Here is a 25,188-nt window from a genome sequence, read left to right as displayed (position 1 = left end):
CTAGCTTGTTTCTAGCAATAGGATGAAAGGGTTAGGCTTTGTATATATTTCTTTTTCTTGTTAAAATGCAAAGCGGGCCTCATATTAGACTTTCATCCCAACAGTTATTTATTATTTAATTTATCTTATAGATTTCAAAGTGAACAAGAGTATGTGTATATCTTACGTCACTGCCTCTCATACATTTTGAAAAGACCACTCTTACCATAGCAGTTTATGCTGTAGATACCAGTATATTTATCTGCTTGATATTCTTAATTAGATCACATTTGCAATGAGAGTGTACCTCATAGTTATTAAATCATTGACATTAATGGAAAACCATAAAATGATTTTGCCTATCAAATTATCGGAGGCAAGTTGCAAATACAAATTAGTTAAGATGTTAACACAGCAGTTTGAATTCCAGGGATTGAGAAAGTTCAAGAGAAGGTAAGACACATAAAGGGCATAGACACAGAATGACTGTAGACTTTATTTTCTGCTTTCAGATGAAGTTTTTTTGTACCCGTTTTTCAAAGAAAACCTTATGAACAGATACGTTTGCAGCTTCTTTACTTTGGCAGTAGTTTGGGGGCGAGGAGGTGGGGAAATGGAATTCTCTTGCCTCTGGATACATGGCGTTTGAAAGATCCTGAGATGAGTAGGAAGATAAACGCTTTCCAGGTTAGGTATTAAAATATTAATCTTGACCTGTTTCTTCTTGTTTACTCTTTGAGAAGCACGATTTTTCAGGAGTGTGAGAGAGAGACAGAAGAAACACAAATAGTTTATTCCTAAACTAGAGAGACATTCTGGGAATCTCGTGTTCAAGTTGCTCAAGTGCTTTCTTCTCTCTTTTCATTCTGCTCTGTGCTTCTTGATCTCACTACAGGTGCATTCCCCGTATGCCCCGATCAGATCCTAATCATACTGCATTCAGACTCTCAAGTGGTTTCTCAACATTTATTTTTCTTTCTTTCCAAACTGCCTACTGTTTAACCTGCAGAATGGATGACTGCTTCTGTCACTCGAGAAAGTGAACCCCAGTGTCTTCAGGATTGGAGGAACATTTTCTGTGAAACCAGGGCTCTTCCCCTTCAGTGAGTCCTTTCGTGTCATTCTGGCCTTGACATTGGTAACTGCACTTTCTATTCCTACACCCGGAACATGAGCATTCTTCATGGTCTTTTCACTCAGGTCTGCATGCGCATCCCTTTGGCATTTGCTGTTCCTCTTCCTTAACTGCCGTCCCTATCTCTTCCTTGTGTACTTGGTAAGGGTTCCCCCATCATTCTATTTGAAGGAACTATATTTTAATCTGTGGTATCTTACAGAGTTTAGGCACTTTTTGTCTTCCCATAATGCCTAGAATACAGCTCTACTTTGGTTCTAAAAATACCTAAAAATATTTGTTACATTGCTCTCTCTCTGGGCTTCTAAATTCTTTATGAACAGACACTGGCTTCTGTTTTTCTCCCCCTTCATGTCCAGCCTCAGCACATTACTTTGTGTTGAATTCATTGCTATGGATTGAATGAATAAATTGTCTGCTCTGTATGTTTAGCACCATTCAATTTATAGTGTGGAATAAAAATTATAAGAATACAAGTTAGTTCCTGTTCTCACTTTGGTTGTGGTTTTACTTGACATGCATTTCTTAAACATATGAAATTTTCAGCAACCATAGCATATAGCATAGTATCCAAATAAATTATATAGACTTTGAAAGGTTTTGTAGACATTTATACACACAAATTCACATTGTGGGTGGAGAATGACAAATAGGCTTTGTGAATTATGTAAGGTTTCTATGGGATGGAGAGAGGGCTAAGGTTGCAAGTGGCCCTACAGACTGAGATATGAGAGGAGTTTATGCTAAATGTGTGTTAGAAAAAGATTATGTCACATACAATGATATATAGCTAAGTACTAAATTAAAATTCTAAACAGGAAATGGAATAGTAGTCATCAGAAGAACATTATATGACATCCAGACCCCTCTTTGACTGATTTCTAAGCAATAACCATGAACAGCATATATTGAGACCAGAGTTGCCAAGGCTAGAACACTATTCATCCTTGGGGAAAGCAAGCAAACAACACATTAATTGGTCTTGTAGACTCTGAGAGCAGCCTCCATGGAACCAAACATGGATGTATGACAGAGGCAGAGCCAGCTCCCTGGTGAATCAAAGTCTTGGATAATCTGATTCCATAATCAAAAGTTTGAGTCACCACATATTTCTGCTTCCAGTTGACAAATCCATTACTTACTTATTTTTATGACTCTTATTCTAAGTGGGAACAACCAACTTTCACCAAAGTCTTAAGGAAACCAGTGATGAAGTCAGATGCTTAAGTTTACACATGCTTCAGGAAATTCTGTGATTCAAAGGAAGCACAACTGCAGATAATAATTTTCTAGAGTCAAGGTACAGTTTCTGTAGTTAAGTAACAACCCAATGCTAGAAGTTAAAATCAAGGTATTAACTAAACTCTTGAGCACAAATTCTATAGTTCTTGAGAGTAGAGTGGTCTGGTGCTGAAACCCTACAGTTTGCTAAGAAGGCCCAAGGACTGATTGTATATACTTATTTTGAAATTTGTACCAATTTGCATTTGATTTTTTATGTTTGTAAAATTCGTGAACTTGTTAATTAAGAATGGGTTCACAATAAACTTATGGGAATCATTCTGCCTTACCATAGCTTTGTTATTTTCTGTTAAACCCTTTGTAGAAACAGTGGTGTTGAGGTGGCATATTACTAATATATTTTGAAATGCATAGTTAAAAGAATGTTCACTTGCTAATTTATGGTTTTTAGGAATAAAAGTTACATTTTCTGATTTTCATGATTTGATTAGCAGTTTCTCCAGCTGTTATCTGAAGAATTGCTTTCTTTTAGTTTGGCATATTTTAAAATCCAAACCATTTTAGAACATTTTCTCTGCAGTTAAAGGACACCAACACTCCTGGAATTACCTGATGGACTTCTGCTGTGTCCTAGGCACGCACTGTGGCCAGTGTTTTAACTTGAATAGTTTATTGTAGATGAGATACTACAACATGTTTATTTGATGCTATGCCCCTCCCCTTTCTTTTTATCTATGAACTAGGCCAACAGAGCTCATGGCTTTGGGGGTTATTATTGTGTTGTAGAAATCAAAGGTTTTGGTGTTTTTTTACTAGGGAAACAAGTATTATCAGACTGCAGTTACATTGAGTTTAGTTTGTTAATATCTCATCTGACATTCTTATAAATTACAGATTTTTCAATATTGCTTGTGGAATTTCAAAATACCATGTTGCTGCATATACAGTTCTGTAGTCTTGCCAGTCTTACGTTTTTAAAACCTGTGTCTTTAGCAGACCTGTTGAACTTCTGAATGAGTAGAGTTCCTTGAGTATAACTTACAGGCTATGCTTATGTGAGGTCACTGGTTTTCTGTTAAGATGGTCCTTGCTACTCAGTTCAGTGTTTCTTTACTCTGTCTCTAGCTATGTAGGAAGCTCTCCCTGTTCTCTGTTCATCTGAACATATTACAAGACCCATCACTTCTCTTCTGTCAATCTGTAGAATTTGCCTCAAACTTCATTTTCATGCTCAAAATGGTCTTTAATTTCATCCTAGAGTGACTGTGTTTTGGCCCAGTTTTAAATTGATTTGCCACTTCTGTTTCTTCTACTGCCTGGCAGAAAAGTTGAATTTTGAAGTACACCATAGTAGGCAAATTTCAAGGATGCACTAAATGATTATTGATATGTTAGAAATGAGTTCTCAGAGGTAGAAAGATGAATATTTTATTGGAATGTGTGTGTGTGTGTGTGTATGTGTGTGTGTATAGCTTATTTTTGTAACAAGGTCTCCTTGTAGCCCCAGGTGGCCTGGAACTTGCCTCAGTCTCACAGAAATCTGCCTGCCTATGCCTCCTGAGTTCTGGGATTAAAAGTGTGGGATTAAAACCACACCCAGCCTGGGTTGATGAGAAATTTAATGATGCATATATGTTTTATTTTTCTGATTTGGTGAAAAATTCTATGACATTCTACTAGTTACGTTTACCATACACTGTCTAGTTGTAAACCTAATGCCCTCACTCCCTTATAGGTGATAAAAGAATAAAAAGTTCCACTTATTACTTACTAGAGTAAACAGACATTTGCTAGTTAAGAATTTTTTAGTTAAATTTAGTGTTTTCTTTATAGATGGCTTACACTTTATTTGTAAAATATATTTAGAAACTGAAAAATAGAAAAATTGTGGTGAAAGATTAGCAGGTAACATGGACAATATAAGTAAATAAATAAAAAGAGTGCTAGCCTATCTACAGGACTTTTTTTTTACATCAGTAATATTGTTGAATTAGTAATGATTTGTTTTTTGGGACTTATTTCTCATGTCTTGACTCTGTTTTCAAGGAGAAAAATATAATGCAAATCTACTTCAAAGTTTTTATTTTTTCCATTTTATTTATTTTTATTATTTGATGCGTATGAGTGTATTGCCTGCATGTGTGTAAGTGCACCCATGTTGTGCAATGCCTGAGGAGGTCAGAGAGGGCATCAGATCCCCTGTAACAGGAGTTATAGATGATTGTTAGCTGCCGTGTGGGTTCTGGAATTTGAACCTGGGTTCTCTCCAAGAGCAGCCAGTGCTCTTAACCACTGAGCCATTTCTCCAGCCCCTCATTGTTTTTTTACTAAAATTGTCAATACTGGAAGGTGCATGCAAGTTGGTGGGAGCACACTCCCATCCAGGGTTTTGAGCCTGAGTCACCACTGATCTCTTTGCAACAGGTGTCCTGCCAGAGCCAGATGTGGCCATGTTTTTCCAATGGTTTAGAGTCTGCATCCGGATTTACCTTGTATTGAGGTTGTTTAGGGCAGAAAGAGTTCTTTAATCACATAGTTCTCTGGCAAGAGCCAAAGCCCAAAAGACAGAAGAGTGAGGAAGGAGGAAGGGGGAAGTGCTGAGTTTGCTTTATGTGGAGTTCTGGGTCTGATAAATGGATCTTTCTTTTAAAGTTGTGTATTTTGGCATGAATATTTATATTGTGTCAAAGAATAATTTAAATAGAGTCAGAATAATTTTATTTTCACAGCTGCTTGAAGACAATAAAAGACAGCTTGAATTCTCAGAAATTTTGAGGTTGCCTGGTCTATTAAAATGGAGGAAAAGGTTTTCTTTGAAGCAAACATAAATCATGCATTTTCTGTCTGTAAAGTTATATGGTTAATGATCATAAATGATTGAGAACAAGTAGGGAATTTTATGAATGTATCATTTTTTTTCAAGAATTAAAAACAAATTTTAGAACTTCTGGATATTTATGTTTCATGACGCTGGGAACAAACTGGCTTTGTTTGCTTGTAAGTAACCAACAAAACAATTTTCAATAGGCAGTAAATAAAGGCTAAAGTATATTCAGTCAGATGCATAAGGTCTTACTTGAAAGTTGCAGAGATGTTTGGACTTTTTGGACAGAATAAAACTGGGGCTTAGGAAACTCTCTCTCTCTCTGTGTTGGTGTGTAATATATATAATTTATACATATATTTATTGCAGAATTGCTATTCATGGGAGTGGTCCCAAGGTACTGGAGTATCCTCGGTAGTCAAACATCCACTGTTAAATTTTGACTTTTTCTTTAAAATAGAAAGTTAAAGCTACCAGATTTCTCCCTTCTAAGAATAGCCTCAGTATAGGCTGAACATCCCTAATATGAAAATCCAAAATCTGAAACTTTAAAATGTTTTTTTGCTGTTCTTGGGATTGAACCCAGTGCTTTGCACATCCCAGGAGAGTGTTCTACATTGAGCTACATCTCCAGTTTTCAAATCTGGAAGTTTTTGAGTACCATTAATTCATATAATCTATACAAATATTCCAAAATCTGAACCAATTCTGGTCCCAAACCTTTGTTTTGGAGGAGTTGGGTACAAATATGTAACCTGTATAAATACAGTCAGGCATGGTGCTGAATGAGTAGGCCTTGGACACAGTTTGCCTATTTGAGGTCTTGTTCTCCCCCTTTCTAGTTGTGTGACATGGGCCGAGCTAGCCAACATATCCATTCCTCTTGTCTTTTGTTGTGAATGAGGATAATAATGACACCTACTGCATATGTCTGCTTCAAAGTGAAGTGAATTAGCGTGTGTACCATGCTTAGTGCAGTGTGCCCCAATGGTAAAATAAGGCTTAGCCATCATCATTCTTCTAATGCTTGGTCCTCTCGTACTTGAGGATCACAGTTGCCAGTTGCAATTTCTGCTGTGGGAAAGCAAGTCTTCAGAGCTTTTTAAAAAGCTCTTAATTTTAAAGTAATGGAAATGGAATTCAATACATAATTTACTCAAGTTTCTCAAAATTAAACAACTAATTAATTACAAATTTGAGACTAAAATTTAACTCCTCAACATACTGGAACTTTATTGAAATAATACTCCAATAATTTTAACAGTTATGTTATATATTTTACTGTCAAAATTTCTCCTTTTCCTGATTAAAATACTTCAAATGTATATATCATAAAAATATTTAGGGGCTGGAGAGATGACTCAGTGGTTAAGAGTGTGTATTTCCCCTGCAGAGGACCCAAGTGTGGTTCCCAGTATCCACATCATGCAATTCACAACTGCCTGTAACTCCAGCTCCAAGGGATTCTATGCTGCCTTCTAGCCTCTGAGGGCACCTGCACTCATGTGCACATACCCACTCTTAGACACACACACACACACACATACACACACACACACACACACCACACAAACACACACATACATACATAATTAAAAGTAAACTAAATCTTTACAAAACATTTAATAGTCACATATTTTTAAAGTCATTTAAGAATTCACTTGGACACTGGTTTGTATGGTGTGTTATAGAAGAATCTAGAATCAGGGAAACTAGACTCCTCTCTGAATCAGCATCTGACTCAGGGTTGAACTGCCTAGTATTTTTGCATAAAATGTGCTAGCAGTTTTTTTTTTTAATATGTAGATGTACGTGCTTGGAATTAATAGTGTATGATTGCCTTGATTTTCTCTGGAGACCATGATTTAATTCATTATGTTTGCTCTGTAGATACATAATGAAATAAAAATGATTTTATTTATTCAGATGACCTTATACAATTTTCTTTCAAGGACTTAATGGGTTATGTGGCATTTTTGCAAATCTCTGGTCACAATAGGTTATCAGACCTTAAGAAGGTGATGCTTTTACTTTGAGGCATTAGCAGTGGCCAGAGAAGCTGCTAAAGCCAGAATTGAGAGAACTGAATTATCTGCCCACAGTGATTAAAAAATATACTTATTAACTTATTGTAATGATACCATAATGTTTACAGTTTAACTTGTATACTTCTATTGACTGGACAGCTTGAATGGTTTGATTGTCTGGGACATATAATAGACTGCAGCGTTTTTTCCATGACATCATTATTTTAACAGACTTCTTTGAGAGTATCAACAGCAGCTGGCATTTGTGTGAGTTCTATGTTATGAGTTATAATGACTTTTCTGTTCCATATAAGTGATAGAGTAGCTTGACACTTAGCACATCAGGCCAGATTCTGAGCTGTGAAACTGTTATCAGATCTGGTAATGACATGGACCTGTGAATGGAACATATCACAATGCAGCAACAAAAATGGGTGATAATAATTTAGCACATGACCAAAGGATTTTTCCTCTCTCTCTTTCTGTCTTTGAGTATACCTTCCTAAATTCAATACTGAATTGCAGTTTGGGTCAACAGCTTAATATACCTGTCTTAATGAAGCATAGCCTTAAGCTGAATTTCTTTTGGAAACGTTGACTAGGTTTTCTATCATATTTGTGTTCAGTTTTCTTTAAGTAGAAAAACATGACTTGTTCATTCTTGAAGGACAAAAATTGAAAAACTCTTACAGTATAGGTAATAGTATATTCTGATGATGAGGAAAATAATCTTTTGGTTCAGCGTGGAAGAAGAGACATGTATCTTTTCTTTTGTGTTATATTAAGGCCAAAATAAATATTTTAACCAAGAATTTTTTTTTGTCTTTTTGAAACAGGGTCTTCCTGTAACTCTGGCTGTCCTGGAACTCACTATGTAGACCAGGCTGGCCTTGAACTCACAGAGATCCGCCTGCCTCTGTCTCCCAAGTGCTTGGGACTACAGGCGTTTGCCATCATCCCCGGCTTTAACCAATAATTTTTTAGCTCTTATAAGCCTACCTAGAGAGTTGTTCATATACTAGGTCTGTCTTATCAGGTTTTTCTTCTTGAAAAATAATACTGTGATTTATAGTATAAATTATATATTTTCTGGTGTAATTTCTCTACTGGAAAAAGTAGCCTAGTAACAACTTTGTATTAATGTCTTTTTTTGGGACATTTTGCTGAATATTTTAAACATATCAAAATTCCTGAAATGGGAAATTTTTAGAATGCTTTTTATAATTCCTGATTGAATTATAAACTTGGATTCTTAGAATAAGAATGATCTCACAAATTTTTATGCACAATCTTCTTCAAAGGTAGTGAGTATTGCTGTGCAAAGGTAATGTATTCATTGCTTCAATGAATCTTTTCATAATGAACTATGACCCTTGTCACTGATATTGCTTTTACTGAATAAGGATTACTTCTTATTTGATAACATTCAAGAAAATAAAATGTTCATCTTCCTTTTTCAGATTCCCTTTGGAAACAAGAGACTGATTGTAACTTTTAAAAATAAAAACTTTTAATCCCAGCAAGGTGGTGTGCACCTAGCATCTCAGCATTTGGGAGTCAGAGGCAGGGGTATCCCAAGGTTATCTCATCTTGTTAGGGTATCTTGGGCCTAAACTTCTCTCAATTGTACATTACTTTATATACCACTTGATTTGAAGTTAGAATATTAACATAGAGATATATAGTTCTTGGGAAAGAATTGTTTCAGAGAAAGATCTCACTCTACCATTCCTCACAGAAGGCATTGGGTTAGAGTACTTGCTGCTCCTAGAGGACCTGGGGTTGGTTCCCAGCATTCATACAGCAGCTCAAAACTGCCTGTAACTCCAGTTCTAGGGATCTGACACCCTCTTATGGTCTCCATGGGTACTGCACACATAATATATCTATCTATATCTGTATCTATATCTACATCTATATATCTATATCTATATCATCTATATATCTATCTATATCTAATCTAATCTAATCATCTAATCTAATCTATATATCTATCTATATCTATGTCATCTATCTCTATCTATCTCTATATCTATCTATATCATTTATATCTATATCTATCTATATCTATATCATCTATATAATCACTGAGCCATCTCTCCAACACCCCTTAGAATAGTCCTGAATCCCGTATGTCAATTGAGTAATGTGTAGTTGGGCAGCCAGAATTTGGACTAGTCATGTACCTTTGTGTGACAGGACCCAGTGGGGTAGCCAATAATGGTACAGCAAGAGTCAGTCATTTAACTGTTTGGCCTGTTTTGGCTCCCTGAACACTGGTCCTTCTTGTAGCCTCACTCTATCTCCAAAGGCAGACCCTCTGCAGCCTGCTCCAGAAGACGCAGGAGACTCAAGTTTGTATCACACTACTGTCTGCTGACAGACCTTAGTACCATTGTTGCTACCACTGTCTGCTGACTCCATTATGTGGTAAGAACTGCCATATACCAAGTCATTCAGTTTTTATAGTCCAGTGAGACAAGTCACATGTCCAGGGACATGCACCAGTAGGATAAAGACAAGAAAGCCTCTTCCTGGCCATGACCTATTTCCCTCAGACAAGGTATTTTCATTCCTCTCACTTTGTAGTGTGTATATGGTTCAAACTCTTCTAAAGCTCTGTTTAAGCCAGTTAGGAAATCCTCCAGTAGTACCAGCAAAATCACTCTGAGAGGTCCTAGACGCCAAAGCGTGAAGATGCAGAAGGAGACCTGAAGTAAGGCCAGGAGTACACCATGGAGAGTGTCCCAATTCTGAGTCTGTGACCAGAATCCTCAGTTTCCCAGACCAGTTGAATTGTGGTCAAACACAAAGTCAACATGCTTCCTGAAAGCTAGTGAATAAGTAGAGATTTGAAGTGTCTAATGGTTCTAATTTATTTAGAAGGTGCAAACACAGAAAAGGGAAAGAAGCACAAAGAAAAGATGGAGATTTGTAGTTCTTGTCTATGAGGAACTCAGGTCCCTTCTTTCAAAAGGATTTGGAAGTCCATGTAATGTGAGCTCCTTTTTGTCTAACAAATCAGCTCTGAGCAACTTCTATAGCTCTCAGAGTTTTAATTTCATCATTTGCAGGTTAGACATTGCAAGTCAAGATGCAGGTGGCATAAAGGAATGCTCTCCCCTCCCATCCCCCTTCCCCTCCCCTTCCTTTCCCTCCCCTGTTCTCCCTTCCCCTCCTCTTCACCTTTCCCCTCCCCTTCCCATTCCTCTCCCACCCTCTCTTCCGCTCTTTTGTTTTCTCTCTTTTACTCCTCTCTCCATCCCTTTGGGCTTCCCTCCCTGCTGCCTTAGGGTCCAGCTGCAAGTTGTTGAACTGCCCTCTGCCTGGGCTAGTGTGGAGGTGGGGAGATGAAAGAGGAGTGAGGGGATAATTCATGAAGCCTGTCTTCCTTGCTTTGGAGTGCAGCTGCTTCTTTCTAGTTTTAAGATCTTTATTTGTATTCTCTGAAACAATGGAGGTAGACACAGAATCTGCCATCACAGAGGTGATTAAACATAACTTTCTTTTCTGAACTGCCTAGGTTAGAGTAAATACTTTTGTAAATTTTATTCTTGGAAAGAATAGAAGGTAAACCCAGTTAAGAGGTGGCCTTTCTTTGAAAGGATGAATGTATTTATCTGCTCTGTTTGCAGATGAGAATTCATTCATTCATTCACAGTTAATTGTGTGTCTCTACCAAGTGCCAGTTAAAAACAGGCTACTTCTCCAAGAAAATGACTTCATCTTGTTGAGCTGCACATGGAATAATTTGAAAAGGTCATTTTGAATTAGGCAAAAGATAGCGCCTTAGGACTTTTTAATGTACAGAAGAGAAATAGGTGCTGATCTTCTGTACCTTGATGGTGTGTTCAGCCTTTTGTATCTACTGATTTGCCCCTGGCTAGGATTTGCTGAGCATGTCCCTTGTCTGTGCTCTGAAGGCACTTGCTCTTTTCTGGGATTGATGCCTGAGAGCTCAGCAGACACCGTGTACTCTTGTTTGAGATTAACATACAGTGACTATTTGGAAGTATGGTTCCAAGGCTGTGTGTCCATACTGACAGGAAGCAGGAACTGAGCAAAGCACTGTGTCTGAGAGCTAAGGTGGTGACCCTCTGTGGCCTGTGGCGCACATGGAGTTCTGTGTGAAGAGATGGAGGTGGTCTTCAAACAGGCAGGTAATGTCAGTGCTTAGGATACCAAGAGTACATGCTAACAGGATGAGATTTTGAGCAGTGACCTTGGTGCTTTACATGTATTAACACATTTGAGTCTCACGATGAGCCTATGAGGTGATAAATACTATTGTCACCATTTAAAAAATGAAAATATCTTTCCAGTAGATTTCATTTAGTTATGATTATGACTACAAGCCTTTCATAAGTTCATATATGAAAACCTTTGGCATTCCTTAACACCCAGCAGATTAATTCCATTGTACTTTAACTGATCATGCCTTGTAATTTTTTCATGTTTAATTTTTAGATAGTCTTGGACAATTTGTGGGTTCTTTAAAACAGTTTTAATGTTAACTTTCTTCCCATAAATGCATAATATAATTATCTACAATAACACTAAAACATAAAAGACCCTCATGGTTTGGAACTGGGATAGTTTTTTCTTTTGTGTAATTTAGGTCAGTGCATTAGATTTTAATGGTTTCTTATTTTATGATTAAAAACAACTGGTAAAGCTCATCTCCAGAGAGAAAAAGACAAACTACTGTATTTGCAAAATATTTATCTGATCGAATTTTGTATTTAATTTCTGTTTGGGTGATAGCAGCAGACCAGAATTTGCTTTCTAATAACTTTGATGATTAATCCCTGTCAAACATTTAAAATATCAATTGTAGATTCTTGGCATATCATGTCAGTGGTTTTTTGACATTCATTTGACAGAAATATACTTTTTGATTGTGTTATTTAAAGAAAGCAAACAAAGCCAGCATGGTGGTAGCAGAATCCCAGCAGAAGCAGGAGGATCTCTGTGAGATCAGGGCCAGCCTGGTCTACATTGTGAGTTCCAGGTCAGCTGGGGCTACAGGGACAGCCTTGTGTCAAAAAGACCAAAATCAAACCGAACCCAACAACCCAACAATAACAATAAACAAAGGCAAAAGAAAACAAAGGAAGAAAACATAACTTATTTTTTTTTTAAAGTCTTCAAAGCAGCTATGGCAGGTTCAATTGAATTTGTATGACACAATATCCTTTTCTGATGAGATGTAGGCTGTTTTTGTGACATCAGAGAAAAATCACTGTTTCTGCTAGAAATAAAAATTGCTTAAAATACAACTAAAGATGAACAATATCTATTATGATTAAAGTTGATGAACAGGCTTTGAAATTATGGGTCACTATATTCATACACAACATTTTCCGATTGTCACTGGTGTGTCCGTGTGCCAACACACCAGATAATCAATAGGGCAAGTCTCGTGAGTCCTCTAATTGAAGCTGTGTTTCGCGTGGGTATTTGCCTATCATTTTTTCTCCTCATTCACAAATTTTTCTGTGGATTAGTGTTAACAATCTTGTACTTGAGTGTTACTGTGAAACGTGATGCCTCACCCAGGAGGCCTGCTTTCGGTGGTGGCGGTATATGAGGTGTGACTCCGAAGTGTGAGATCAGCAACGCTTAATGGGCAACTGTGCGCAGACTCGCAGACTCCTAAAAGCTGCCTTCCTCCAGCACTGCGCATGTGCAAGGCTGTGTGACCGTAATCTGTCCTCTACTGTCTTACCTTTTGCACACAAGACTTTGGGATGTACTTTCTTCACTGAGGTTGCTCCTTAATTTTCTCCTTTCCCTTTCCATTTGCTCTTGTTTCCTTCAGTGTCTTTACTGCCGCTTTATTTGGGAAATACTTTTCTTTGACTTGCCCACCTACCCCGTGGTTTTTCATTCATTACATGAATGCTTCACAGATGAATTTGTGATCATTCACTTTTACTTAAATCTACAAGGTAACATACAACTTTAGTTAGTGAATTCAAGTTTCATAAGCCCTTGGATGAAGATACCTTCCAGTTTTGCTTTTTTTTTTTTTTAATGATCATGGCCAGTATCACTGATAATAAATTGTTTAATTTCAAAAGTTATTAAAATGTGAAAAAGTGAATATCTTTGCATTCACTAATTATGGTAATTTACTTAAAATAATTAGGTTCTGGATACTGTGTGATGATGCTCATAATGTAAATGAAGTATAAATACAGTAATGTGGAACCAAGATCCACATATGAGTGCCACGGTCCGTTAGTATTTTTGAATATAGTTCCTACCCATGTTCTTAAAAATATGTAGAATTAAAGGAAAAGGAAAAAAAATGAATTTTCATCTCATTGCCCATCTGTACTCTTGTGAAAAGCAGTGCTAAGACTATGAATAGTCTGTTTCGTTATTGGCATATAAAAAGTTAAACATGACCCAGGCTTGCGTATGTATCTGTAAGACCTTGAGAAAATTTGCCTGGAAAACAGCTGAAAATTTGGAAGTCTTGAGAAGTTAAGTCCCTATAAAGTAAAGGACAGATTTTAGAATACCTTGAAATCCAGGCCAAGGTTTTCTGCCTCTAGTTTCTTAGTTCCAGGAAGCACCTACTGAGGATTTTTGAATTGACTATTTTATGTATAAAATTGTCCATTCATACATTACTCACATGATTAAAAGCAATGTTTTTCTCCACAGTTGAAAAGATCTTCTTGACAATCTTACCAACAGATATTTGGGAACTTAGCCCCACAAGTCATAGCAGCAACTGTGTGGTGATTGCTTACTCTCAACTGTGTGCTATGTGACAGTGTAGAGCCTGAGCATCCTTCTAGACCCGCTTGGTTTGCACCCCAGTGACCCCTGTGAGACTTGGTAAGCATTTCATGGAAACTCCTGGGGTTGAGTATGATTTTGGTTTATTAAAATATTTCTTAGTTCTCACATTTCTCTTAAATATTTTTGTCATTATTATTTGTCTGAGCCACATTGGCTATCTTTATAAGGACAGAATTCTTTCTTGAAATGTAATATAAAATTTCATCCCAAAATATGTAGTTGGATTCCACTTCATAAAGTTAATTTACTTCACAGAGTTTGGAAATGCTTTGACCAGTGAAGTTTTTGATCTTTGATTAAAATGTCAGGTAATAAAAATATTATGTGAGTTGAGATATATCTGAAATTAAATCTAGGGTAGAGAGTATGACTTTAGTTGCAACTTGGAAAAGTTTTGTGAATTTATCATTTTTGAAATTCTCTTAAAAGTAAAAAATGAAAAGGTCAAAATGAGAGATAATTTGAAAATTAATTTTCAAAGATTAAAATGTTAATTGAATTGTCATCCTTTCATTGTCAAAAGCTCAATGGTCTTTGAAGTATTGTTTAAATTGAGAGTTAGTGCCTACATATTGAATTATTGCTAGGTTTGAAGACTCAACAACCCCTTTTGCTTAATTGAAATGATCTGGAATGGTAAATTTGCTTTTCATTTGCAAATATGAAGGGCTAGAAATGAGGTGAGTACTTAAAATGTCAGTTTTAGGCTGGGTAGTGCTGAGTGATTGTAACCCTAGCACTTGAAAGGTTGAGGTAAGAGGATCACGTTTTTAAGAGCTATAGTGAGTTCAAAGTAAGTCACATAGAGAGACTCTGCCTGAAACACAGTGCAAACCCCACACAACCCCACAGAACCCCACACAACACAACTCAACACAACACTAATAGAAACAAATGGCCATTTTGTCATGCCATTTTATTTATAAAATTAATTAATCTATGGGTGCATATGTGTCTCTATGTGTGTGTGTGCCCATGTGTGCCTGTGCACATGGCCTGTGTGTGCACACAGAAGCCAGAAGAGGGTGCTGAGTGTCCTCCTCCATTACTCTAGCCTATTTCTTTTGAAGCAGGGTGTCTCCCTGAACTTAGAGCTCTTATTTTTCTTGGTTAAGCTGAAAGCCAGCAAGCACCAACAATCCTCCTGTCTCCACCCACCTTGGAGCTGGGTGCAGGAAGGCATTGGTGCCCATCTTGCTGCATGAGTGCTGGGGTATGAACTTTGATCCTCATGAATGCCCAACATGCACTATTTACCTCAGAGCCATCTTTCTGCATGTCTTTTTTTCAATGAAAATCAAATTATGTCTTAATAGAAGGTAACATTAATGTGGGTATTTACTAGTTCTAAGTGAAACATCTCCTCAATATAAATAACTACTTGTGCTTAACACAAGCATAATTTCATGGAATATATATCCTGTTAACTAGAATTTTTCAAAAGATTTTTATTAATGGATATGGTAGTTTATCCCATTCCTAGGTCAAGGAACCATTTTTAGGGCTAAGTCCGATGTGGTGAGTTTCTTATACAGTTACACATTTTTTTGAATATATGATAGTCATGTCAGAATATAATAGAAGAGAAAAATATTTGGCATTCTGAGTTATATTAGGTTTTAGGGTCTGCTTTAATTTTAAAAAACAAAAGCTCTAGTGTTCATAGACAGAAAACCAAATATCTTGGAGTTAAACATGGAAAATGTTTATGGTGCTGTATAGTTTTATTACTGCAGACAGAAGGAAAACAATTTATGAAGTACCTTCCAGCCAGTAAGAACTTTTATGCAGGCCAACAATCAAGAGGTGTATGAAAATATTTTTTAGTTTAGTGAGAATGAGTATGACGCTGAGCCATTCTCTTTTAAACAAGTGTGACCTTTGTCTGGCTTTTATATGGCTATAGACAGCTAGCCAAGTACAAAGGTTTTCTGAGCTGGTGAATTGTCCTTGAAGTGAAGGGCATGTCCAGTTCCTCACTCATCTTCCTTACTCCCTGGAATGCTCAGATGGCCGAAACTAAGGCAGACGCCCTGCTTCACATGTACAGCAAAGGATGGTGACACAGGGACCTCGGTTGGTTAGGATTGTGGAGATGTCACATCAGACCTATGTCTTACTGTGGATTTTGGAGACTGAGAGGGAGCTGACCTCCTATCTTGTCCCCATTCCAGGCTTCTGTGAAAGTTCTTATTCCAGGAGTAGTTGATTGGGTATTTCATTTCTCTTTCGTTGAAAATGTCTTTTAAAATATATTCCCCTCCTCCTCCTTCTCATTCTCCTCCTCCTCCTCTTCCTCCTCCTCTTCCTCATCCTCCTTCCCCTTCTCTTCCTCTTCCTCCACTCTTAGCAGGCTATTTTTTTCACCTTAAGTCCAAACTACTTCAGTTACCTTATTTAAATCATTCTTAAATCATTAATAATTTTATCACTATTCCATCTTTTAAAACTGTAAGATGTCAAACTTTCTTAAGCAGAGTTCATAGTACGTCACTCTTGGATTAACAAACAAACAAACAAAAACCTAAGTGTATTTCCTACAGTGTTAGGTCCTAACATTTTTGCTTGCCTTTTATGATTCTCTGTATTTTTTATTTTTCATTAAAACATTTAAAATATATTAAGGTGTGTGTATGTGTGTGTGTGTGTGTGTGTGTGTGTGTGTGTGTTAGGTCATGCATATAGAGGTCAGAGGTCAACTTTTTACAGTTCGTTCTTTTTCCACTTTTATTTGGGTTCTGGGGATTGAACTCAGCCTACCAGGTTTGCACAGCAAGTGCATTTTATCTGCTGAGCCCCGATTCTAATTGGCATTCTTGCGCTATTCTGGCATGCCAATGTGATTTCTTCTTAGTCCTATTATCTTATTTAACATTGAAAAAAATCCCAGCATGTGCTAGAAAATCTAAACAAATTCACAGTCCCAATTTTCTTTCGTCTGCAGTTACCAGCATCTGACTGGTCACTTTGTGATGCCTCTTCCCTTTTCTATTCTCTGGGTGCATGGGGGCGGGGAAGGTTCTGGAAAGTAGGCCCATCATGCCTCATTCTCAGTTACAGTCTTCAGTAACCCACTGTCATCTCCACTGCAGGCTCTGCAGGTTAAGGTCGGTTTTATAGGCATGCCACACAAGTCGTGTGACATGGCCCTGCATACTTCTGTAATACGATTTATTTTCTGAGTCAGCCACTCTTACTCTATTATTCAATAGACCTTACCATTTCTAGAATTCCTACCCAGGTTTTCCTCCACTTGCAAATATAACGTTCTTAACTAAAATAGCCTTCTGCCCTCCGTTTTCCTGCCAACCCTCACTGCAGTAATAATGTATCTTATGAAGCCTTCCTAGATTAAATACAAATACCACTTTCACTGTGAGGAGACCCTGCCTCCTCTTGCTCAGTTCTTCAAGGACTGTACCATGTTGCCTCAGAGCCTAGTGTTTGTAATTGTTTTTTCTGCTACACGTAGTGACTTTGCCTCTACCAGACAAGCAGCAACTCTTGAAGATTTCTAGTCACATAGTCTCTCGATCTCAAAACTATTCTTTCCAGTCATTTGTGTGTGTGTGTGTGTGTGTGTGTGTGTGTGTGTGTGTATGAGACTTATAGAACCCCAGAGTTTTGTGTCTAAGAATGAATGGGAATCATGGTGGAAAACGCATCAGCTATGGTGGCAGGTGAGACATTTGTCATCAGGCCCTGCCTGCACTGTTTGACTTTGGGCAAACCATATAACCACTCTAGGATTTGAATTTCTTACATTGTAAATAAGAGGTTCATCCTGAATATTTCTTTCTAACAATGTAAGTATATGTAGACATTTCTTGTTTATCCTAGTCTAGTTGTCACCCAAGCTGCATACTCTTCTTTTTCAAAATATTGTGCTTATTATTTTTATTTTATTTATAATTTTTAATAGAATTTTTGTGTATTTCATACAGAACATCTTAATCATCTTTTTACCACATTCCCCACTGGCACCCTCTCAATAGCCCTCCCACTGGATTTCATGTGTTCTGTCATTTGTGTTAAGGCCTATTGTGTCAAGTCAGTGTCCCCAAATACCTGTCAGTGCAAGTTCATCCACTGAAGTCTAGTTACCTTATCTAGAGTCCCTCCCTTTAAGAAGATCAGCTCTTCCTCTCCAGGCAGTAATAAGCTATCCAGTAGTTCTTTGGCTAAGATTTGGGAACCTCCTGCTCATTTCCCCAGTTCTGTGCTGGGCTTTTGTCTGCTTGAGTGTGCATGGGTCTTGTGCATGCTGACACCATTGCTGTAAGTTCATATGAAAAAGGTCCTAGGAACCTGTAAGACTCTATTTCCACATGGTCATGCACCTCCTACCCTGCCTCTTACAATCTTTCCACCCCTTCTTCCACAATGATTCCTGAGCCCTGGGTGGGTGATGTTTAATATAGGAATCCTTTTCAACTGCTCACAGTCTGCAGACTCTTATTCTCTGTGCTTTAGCCATTTGTGACCCTTTGTGTGCATGGTCCTCTGTTGCATGAGGGAGCTTCATTGATGAGAGTTAAAAGATGTGTTAGTGTTCCCTCTACCCCTTGTTCCACTATATTGTGTGAGCCTTAGGTGTAGAGGTTGCATTGTAGATGTGTCACTTAGGGTTGGGCAATTCACAATCTCTGTGTGTGGTCAGTTGTGGAACTCTGTAATAATCTCCACCGGTAGCAAAAGAAGCTTCATTGATGGGATACTTGTCTGAAGAAATTACATCTGTTTAGGGATGTGACAGCCTTGGGGTTTTCTCTAAGATCTATGACCTCTCCAGCTAGGCTATGTGTATTTGGCTATGTTTATGTACCACACATGAGTGGGCTTTAAGTTCAGTTAGGTAGCTGTTGATTACGGCTAAGATAAAAGTGCTACCAATGCCCCAATATAGTTTGCTGTGCTGAATCATTGAAGTGATGGTTAGGCCTTAAAGCTGGGGTTGGACCATCAATAGATGTTCTCCTTAGCACTCAAGCTACATATTCTTATCCCAGTAGTGCTGTCTTTGCTTATTGTAATACCAAAATTTTCCCCAAGACCATGCCAACTTCTTCACCAAGAAGCCTTTTGTTGTGCCTCTATTTTTCTGACCACATTCATTACCTCCAGAAGACAATTATAACCTCATGCTCAGAGCTTCCCCAAAGCATCTAGGGGTGCACACTTCAGTAAGAAAAGGGGCTAGACCCCATCCATTACTCATTTCCATTACTGTAAACATCCTACTATTTTCAAATGTTGTGGTATGTTTTCTTATATGTGTTTTACCTTCTTTTTGAAAGTTATTCAAATTTTATTAGAATACTCTTAGTGTCTTTTATCGAGAGCTTTGGTTAACTTTATCTGCTCAACTATAGAGACCCCATCTTGTATTTCTATGTACTTCCTGTCATTTACTCTTTACTTGTTGATTGATTAGTTGAAACTTAGACAGCATTTTAGTTGTCCAAATTAGTGAAATGAGAAGAAAACACTTTCAACATTGTGTGGTGACAGTGCGATTCAAATGAGTTTGTACAAGGCAAACAATCCATTAGACTTTTCTTGGTTCACTTTTTAGTAGATGAGAGCAGAAGAGAGCCCTGCTCGGAGTCAGGACATCTGAATGTGAAAATGTGAATCAGAGGTCTCCACGCCTTCAGTCCGATTAAAACTCCCTCTTTTGTTTGTTTTGTTTTTGTTAACAGGCTCAGGCTCAGGCTTCTTTTCTCCTGCCCTGCTCAGGTTTACAGTCCTTATTTTTGTTATTTATTTTTGTTTTTTTAATGTTTTGATTAATTTTTATTTTATGTGTATGAATGCTTTGCTTTCATGTATGTAAGTTCACCTATGTTGTGCAAATACCCATGAAGATCAGAAGAGAGCAGTCATATGGGTGCTGGGAATAGAATCAATCGGGGTCCCCTGAAAGAACAGCCTGTGCTACAGTCTTAACCATTGAGCTATCTCTCTAGCCCCTGGCTTTGAATTTGTGATACTCCTGCCTTAGTCTCCCAAGGAATTTTCATTTGAAAATGAGGGTAAGGCCCCTTTCTCAGGGCTTTTGTGAGGATTAGTTGAGCTGCCATGTAACAAAAACCTGTCTTATCCTAAGAACTCCATCAAGGCTAATTATTTTACATTATTTCTTACAACTGGGGAAATCTGAGCTGTGGCTTCTAAGCTTGAGTAGTGATGGGCAATATTGGAGATCTAGCTATTCAAAATTCATACAAATCCATTTATTTTCTGACCTGGGTTATACGAGATATTCCGAGTTGAATTTAAAAAGTTGCAATTTTTTTTTTCAGTCTTATATTTACTTCCTATTTGCAAGCACTGAAGAAATTGAAAAAAAAAAAAAAAAACATAGACTTAGTATCTTTGCCTAAAGCTGGTCAAATTTTGCAAGATTGATTTCTCTGAATTTACCTGGTAGCACACTGGAGAAGTGTTCTTGTTGAATGCATTTCAAAGAAAATATATTTTGATTTAGCTTGTAGACTGAAAGAGCAAATTGTGCACGTCTGTTCTCGTGTTTACACATACGCACGGGGTATTGATATGGTAAACACATCTTAAGGCACTCAGCAGCTCTGATCAGTGCATAAAGCAACAGCCCTGTTTTCCAACAATGGGACATCTGTGGAGCTAGAGAGCACAAAGAAGTATTGGAAAGCGAGTTCATTGGCACATGGGGAAAGCATTAGCCAGCAGAGCACTTAGAGGATAGACGTGCGACCACACAGTTGGAGAAAAAAGACTTTGAATCTCTCAACACAAAATCTTGGCTTTGTACTCTTTAGTTTAAATATTGACTTTTGAAATAGGATGAAAGTTGATCTAGGCCATGTCGCAATATCTTTCTCACCACATGTTAAGTGGCAATAACACACCGTTTTCGGATAGCTAGTGCTGTGTTTTCTCTGATTTACAGCTCTGGTAATTCTTGTTTGGGGCATACTTTAAACGTGAATGTGCATTGAAGCAAAATTACCTTCAAGCTTAACTAATAATTCTTATGTATCTGACTTATAAATGTTTGTATTTTAATGGTATTTAAACTTATAGATTTAATTGTTATTGTCAGAAATTATCATAAGAATATAACCATAAAAAGAAGGAATAATTACAATTCATGACAGCTAAGTTTTTAAAAATTTTTTTAATTTTATGTGTGTGCTTGTATTGCCTGCATGTAGGTCAGTGCACCCGTGTCGTGCAATGCCCTCAGAGATCAGAAGAGGCTGTTGGATTCCCTGGGACTGGAGTTATGGACCGTTGTTAGCTGCCATGTGGGTGCTGGGATTCAAACCCGGGTCTTCTTCAAGAACAACCAGTGTTCTTAACCACTGAGTCATCTCCAGCCCCAACAGTTAAAGTTTTAAAAGAAAATGGAGCACCTAAGTAACCCATAGAAAAATACAGTGTAAAATATTTGCTATAAAAAAGACATGTCTTCTCAATTAAATTTTAAGGCATATACTATAAAGAAAAATTCAAAGCTTTAAATTGGTCATAATATTGTTTTTCCAATGGATAAGCCTTTACATAGTGGCCATTGAGTAACTAACTCTTTATATGGAACTATGTAGAAAATCTTCCAGGACCTGGGTCATTTCAGAACCTTCCCTTGCTCTGTATATGGGGCATAGGTGTCTTCAGAAGACTTTATGACTTAACTTTCATGCCTGAAAAATGTTGCATTTTATTAGTTTAAATTTAAAGTGGACATAAAAATTGAAAAACCTAAAGTTTCACGACTAATTTTAGGTTATTAGCAGTTACTGCAAATATTTGAAATGGTAGATTTAAACTGGAAAATGTTTATGAATAAAACTAGCTGTTCCCAACGAGATAGTATGGGGGATTCTGAAAGTTCCACAAAAGGAGGGAGGGTCCTTGGAGAAATGTTAGTCACCGTGGGATGGAAAGATTATTTGAGATGAGGAGGCAGGTAGGCTTACAATCTCAACAGTATTTATATAGGAGGGAGACAAGCTCCATGACCAAAATATCTCAAAGTTGTGTTATATGTAAGCCTTGTAAGTTTAAAGAAAAAAAAAAAACTGTAAGGTTAAAGGTTAAATGCTGCTTATATTTTCCACCAAGACTCAGCATTTCTAGACTGTTCGTGTACTCCTCAACTCTACTAAGTAGAAATAACATCTTATATAATACCAGTAACGTCTTTCTTGGAGTAATGATGAAAAGTATTTAAATTGAAAGAGTTGCAAACAACCAGACTTTCAGAAAGCGAAGATTGCTACAAACAACATGTATCAGCCCCTTTATAGAAAGCAACTTTCTGTAATTGCTTTTCATTTTTATTAGCTTAACATAGTAATTTCTATTTGAAAGTGTTTTAACCCAAGGGAAAAAGTATTTTTCCATTAATTCACCATTAAACCTGGAAATATATGCTATTGTGATTGTAGCTCAGAGCATACAAGACATCACATTCTTTTTTTAAAATATTTTCTTTATTATTTTTATTTTATGTGTATGCGTGTATTGCCTGCATTTAGGTAAGTGCACCCATGTCGTGCAATGCCCATGGAGGACAGAAGAGGCTGTCAGATCCCCTGGAACTGGAGTTTCAGACAGGCATTAGCTGCCATGTGGGTGCTGGGATTCGAACCCAGGTCTTCTGCAAGAACAGTCAATGTTCTTAACCGCTGAGCCATTGCTCCAGCCCCAATATCACATATTCTTAAACAACCCATTTTCTTTGTGTCACTTGAAGGCATCAACAAAAAGGGGTAAGGATAACATATTGGCAGTTTTGAGCACTTTTCCGGTTAGTACTCACACAAGTATAAACCATGCTTGTACCTTTACCAGTCAGGGAGCTTTCTTTTCTTTTTGCTTTCTTTGTGCGTTCTGGAGTATTTCCAGACATCATTACTTAATCACATTGGTGTGGTTTAAATATGTTGTATTTGCTCAGAAAGTGTCAGAGCTGACAATGGGAGAGATTAGAAATTGCTGGCAATGGTTACTGCACCCTGCCTTGGGTCTCCCTTCCCCTCCTTGACAAGACCTCATTGAGCATCTGCCTGGAGGAATACTGTGAGGTTCAGCTGCAAGACCTAGTGCGAACAGCCTTTCAAAAATACGATGCCTTCCCAGGGCTCAATGATCACTGGGAAAGAGGAGGCAGAATGATGGTAACAGCTGGAGGGGGTAGTTGACCACAAGGAAGCAGAATCTTCCAGACACCTGGTCAGCTACTCATATGAACTCACAACAATGGTGACAGCATGCACACATTGTATGAAGCTCAGACCAGACAGAATTCCAGCATAGACAGGGAAGTGGGTAAGAAATCCTAATGCAACCTAAGGAACCTTTGGTAACTGATGGCTGCTGTGATGGGAGAAGACAGTGTCTTATAGGGGTGGGACTCTTCATGGGCCCAGTGGATGGACCCATACTGAGGGACATTTGGAACAGAAATCAGACTCTATAGGCCATATAGGGAAGTGGTTTCTTATGCCAGATTTCCTTGGTGTTCTGTCTGTCTACACTGCCCAGATTTACCCTGTTTCTTGGTTGATTTTTCTAGCAGTTTTTCTAGAAAGGCTTGGTCTATACTACATCTCTGGATCCTTGGTCTGCTGTGTTCCACCAGTCACAGTGACTATATCCTTACACAGACATCTGCTCAGTAGTCTGCAACTGCCAGCATACAAAATAGTGTGTTTTGGACTGGGAGATGGCATTGTGGGTTAAATACTTGCTGTGCAGTTTGCCAGCTTGAGGGCCTGAGTCTTGATCTTTAGAACCTACCTAAAAGCCATGTGCAATGGAAGTGTCTGTAAACTCCAGGCCTGTTGAGTAAAAATGGGCAAATCTCTGAGCCTTACTGGCCAGCCTGCCTAACTGTACCTGTGAGGTACAGGTTTGCTCAGTCTCAAAAAGTACAGAGAGTGATAAAGTAAAACTCACTGTCGACCTCTGGCTTCCATACATGCACATATGTGTATGTATGCCCATGTGCCTCTATACACATACAGAATTTGGTGTTTAGTCTATTTAAAACCCAAAGGCCTTTATGTTAATGTTGAACAGTATTATTAGAACACTTGTACCCATTAAAATGCCTCCACTTTTGACTAAAGATATTTAAAGAGGCTCTGTCTGCTTTGGAGGAATAAGAGGCTACAGTCTACATTTCTGCCGAAATAGTACAGACAGTATAGTAGAAGGCTTTCTCTGCTTCATTCACTCCTTAGTACTTATCTGTAATATACTATATATTTCACTTTTGGGTTGTGTTTGATATTGATCGTCTCCACTGAAGTGAAAGCTCCATTTGGGAAAAAAAAGTTTGCCTACTTTGTTTTCTGCATATTTAATACTAGTAATGGTGCCAGGCACTTAGTATATGCTCAATAAATATTTCTAACTAGAAATAAATAGCTTTCCAAAGAGTTAATGATCATTCTGTTTTAAAAGCCTTGTGTAGTCTCACACATGAACAGAATGTTATTCCTTCACAAATATTTAAATGGTTTATAGCTATAATAATTGAGTAGCTTCTTAGTTACTTAGAAATCAGACTTATTTTTGTTATATACCTGATTTTATTGTTATATAGCCCATTAAGTTACATTTTTTGTGGGCCTATTAAAGTCACTGAAGTTAATTCTACTATACTTAATAGAACTTAAGATACACCGTCATGAGACATTTTACAGTTGCTAGATTTGGGATCCTGCTTAATGTTATCATGTGACAATTACCTCATTTTACCCAAAACGTTATATGAAACTGTGATGCAGCAGTATAGATAATAGTGCTTTGAATTTTGTGAATTGCTTTAGTTATTATTTAATGTTTTAGATAGCTTTTGAGAATTATCAAAATTTTATTTATAATTGTATATGTTCCCACTTGAAGGGCAAACCTACTGAAAAAACTTAAAAAGCCATGAAGGTTTTCTTTGATTCTTTTATGTATTTCAGTTTGTCTAACACAGTAGTAACACGTATTGATGGCAGGGAGTGATTCATCACCCAGCAGTGATTGCAAGGTCTCTGGCATAGCATGCAATGAAAAGGAGCCGGGAGACCAGTTCCGCTGCAGACTCCCAGCCTCGGAACTTGGCAGGATGAAGCACCAAGTGTGTTCTGTGCTCTATGGGCTTCTGGTGAAGGGGCTCCAAT

At 37.6% G+C, this 25,188-nt stretch overlaps 1 protein-coding gene across 8 annotated transcripts in view; it reads left to right on the top strand.

The window, feature by feature from the left end:
* The window catches only part of Bmpr1b (bone morphogenetic protein receptor type 1B), a 296,248-nt gene that overhangs the window by 78,179 nt on the left and 192,881 nt on the right, over positions 1–25,188 (top strand). The window contains exon 1 of one of the 8 annotated variants that reach the window (XM_029560243.1): positions 13,962–14,059. The exons of 5 other annotated variants lie outside the window; for them this stretch is intronic. The gene's annotated coding sequence lies outside the window, so the exon portion shown is untranslated. Of the gene's footprint in view, positions 1–13,961; positions 14,060–25,188 lie in introns of those variants that run through there. 2 more of the 8 variants (XM_029560250.1, XM_029560246.1) reach the window with 2 other exon arrangements.

The sequence above is a fragment of the Nannospalax galili genome, unplaced genomic scaffold, assembly GCF_000622305.1.
Source record: "Nannospalax galili isolate Female #2095 unplaced genomic scaffold, S.galili_v1.0 scaffold189, whole genome shotgun sequence".
Classification (NCBI taxonomy): domain Eukaryota; kingdom Metazoa; phylum Chordata; class Mammalia; order Rodentia; family Spalacidae; genus Nannospalax; species Nannospalax galili.
Note: the sequence above shows the minus strand (reverse complement) of the source record. Positions and strands in the feature narration are given on the sequence as shown.